Raw genomic sequence first — 3274 nt, forward strand, 5'->3', positions numbered from 1 at the left:
TCTATTAGACCCAACGGTTTCTAAATAATGTCATGTAATAACCCTATAAGTCCCAAATGCAGCCGCATCAAGCAATCTTCAGAAGTGGATATGCTCCTCCTTTTGGTCGTTAAATCTTAAAGTTAAGTAAATTGTTAGAGTTTCATTAGTGAGTTCATCATTTGTTTTTTTAAAGTAAAAGGTGGTTTTAATTTCTCCCAGAGTTCACAATTTTCAAATGAGATGTTTTCCTAGAAATCATATAGTCCAATGATGTTACATATAATCAAATGTTCCTTCAAGATAGATGAAGTTTCTCAATGCTACTGTAACAAATATGCATTTACATTCTTAGCTATATTACCAGTATATTATAGAATCAAAGTCAGATATTCCACAATTTATAATTTCTGTTTTGCTGTGGATCCTGACCACCACCTTTATTTGAGTGCTCAAAGACAGTTTAAACCAATTATTCCATGTTCCTCAGATTTACTTTTAAGTAGTGACTTTACTAGATATAATAAGTCTAGATAGCAGTCAAGTGAGATGTGCTATTTTTTTCTCCCTATAAACTATTGTTAAGCAAGGAAGTCATTCTGCCAAATTCCAACATCTCTGACGCTCACCAAATAAATTACAAGTTCACTCACAAAGGTGAAGCTATCCTCAATCTCAAATGATCAAAATTTGTGCCATCATCTCATGATCTCAAGAAACCCCAGGAAATAAATCACTACATTTTAATAATAGGCTTTCTGTCTGTGATCACTGGAGTTAAACTGATATATTCCATTATCACAGCACAAGTTTTCAGGCAAGGGGCGTGTACAAGCCAGTTTACTGAGCCTGTTGAGTCAGCTATGTCAAAGCCTAGAAGACTGTTTCTGTAAGCAAGATTTGAACAAAATGAACTTTTTCTGCTACAGACATCCTTACATAATCTATATGGGCACCTCACAGCTTGTCCAACTGTTTTATTTATACAAACAGCCAAATGCCTCCCAGATTTCTTAAATTCCTTCCTGGGTTTTTGTTCTTTTCTTTGTTTTTTAATCAAATTAGTGGGACCAGGCCAATAATCCAGGAAGCTGTGGCAAGAGGATTGAGGTTGAACCAGCCTAGAAAACTTAGAGACTTAGTGAGACCTTGTCTCAAAAGTAAAAAAAATAAAAACTGGCTGGAGAGGGGATATAATTCAGTGCAGAGACCCTGTACCCAGAACCACCACCACCACAAAAACAAACCTTTTTTTTTTTTTTTAATATTACAGCTTCAGACATCACCATATTTTCAATATCAATGCCTTATGCTACTACAGGGAACATCACCACAGCTCTGACACCAGCAGCCTCAAATGTGCCTCAGTTTCGAGCAGGGCCTCCTCGGGGACCAGCGCACAGCCCACTGGGAGAAACAAGTGATTTGCCCTGTGGTGATTACCCCACTTCGGTGGCCCGGCTCCTCTCAAAGGACAGGAGAGCAGGGAAAGAGCTCAAATACACAAACTACTGAAAGCAATATTGCCTATTTGCTGCTTAGGAAGTTGTACCACAGGGGAGAAAAGTGAACATTTGGGAGTGTCTTAGTCCGTTTTGTGTTGCCAAGACAATATACCTAGCATTAGAAAGTTTTATAAAGGAAAGAAGTTTACAGTATTTAGCTCAGTTTTAGAAGCGACAAGTCCAACATTGAGCAGGTGCACTTGTTGGGACACTGGTGAGGGTCTTCTTGCTGAATTCAAACATGGTAAGTGGCAACACATGTTGGGAACATGCATGTGGAAGAGGTCACATAGCAAGACAAGGAGCAAGAGATTAGGGAGAGCCCAGGCTCACTTTCTGTAACAACTCACCTTTGTGGAAGTGAATCACTCCTCTGAGCCCGACATACTAGGTCTCAATTCTTAAAGGTCCTACCACCTTCCAGTATCATATTATGAACCAGCACATAAGCTTTTGGAACATAAACCATATCCAAGCCAGCTTCAGGCTACAGACATGATTCTTCTGGCTGATTTTCCTCTGGGGGACAAAGGAGACTCCTGAGTATCTTTTGAGAGTTCCTAAAATCAGAAAAATAACTCAACTCTGTTGCAAGTGCTGTAAGCATCCTCATAGTTGGATATGCGAAATCTGGCATATTTGGACTATTTAATCACTGCTCCACCCATGTGAGGAAAAAGCTGATTCAGCCACTTAAAGAGAGAGAAATAGTGACCTTTTGGCAGAACTAATGATAACTCGCTCCTTATAAGGAATAGACAAACAAACGCTCACGGCTCAGGAATGCATGCCTCTGTGTGTGTTCCTCCTAACTTTACCTGCAACTAAGCTCTGCACTTGAGTGCAGTTTTTCTATGGTCTTCGGGGGAACAGAATGGATTGGCTCCCTTCCCACTAAGCAGAGAGAGTATTAATTGCTGGAGATGATCACAATCATTAAGTTTCTGAATCAGCACTGCAATCAGATTGAATGAGATTAAAGAACTGTTCCGAAAAAGGTGCTATTCCCTATTATTTGAGAAACCAAGTTCCTAAGACCTGGAACGTCCTGCTTCACAATTAGTTATAATTTAACTCTAAGTACAAAAGGATCGAAATGAATAAGGATCAAAGTCAAAGTGCCTCCAGGAGCCCAACAGAGCAGTAAAACCACCATGAATCGCAGCTATTGCTTACTTATCGTGCCTACCTCGGTCATTATCCACTTGTGGCCTGTTCATTTCTGTTAACACAGTCATTGTGCCTCTGTTAGAAGGCAGGGTGTTGAAACTCAAGGCCAGGTTATGTCGTTTGCCTGAGTTCACTCAATTAGCAAGTGGAAAAATAGACATTCGAACCTAAATCTTTCTGACTCCAAAGCCAACAGAGATCTTTTAACTGGGGCTACAGATCTCCTAAGTTCAAAGTGACAGGGCCCTTCCAGACTGTGTGGTGTGAAGAATGAATTTAACTACTCCATGTTATTCTTCATGAGAATTTTACAGATCTTCAAGGGCTGAGTGAGTGTTGTGTTTCCTTCCAAACTGTTTTTCCTTCCAGTTATGTGTCTCTAAAAAACAGAACCAGAAAGCTGAACTCTGGAGTCCTGTCTTAATTCCATACTGGAAGAGCCCTGCCCAGCAAGCAGGGCAGTCTGAGGTCTTTCGGTGAAATTCTGCGTGGATGACCCTCCCCACCACGCTGACCCGTCAGCCTGTCCTCTGGCTGCTGCCACAAGCCACCCAGCCGCACCATCTGGCTCTCACAGCTGGTCAGCCAGGCCAACCCCCGCCCTATAAACAGTGTGTAGT

Source organism: Fukomys damarensis, unplaced genomic scaffold (assembly GCF_012274545.1).
Source record: "Fukomys damarensis isolate Sample0158 unplaced genomic scaffold, DMR_v1.0_HiC HiC_scaffold_33, whole genome shotgun sequence".
In the NCBI taxonomy this organism is placed as follows: Eukaryota; Metazoa; Chordata; class Mammalia; order Rodentia; family Bathyergidae; genus Fukomys; species Fukomys damarensis.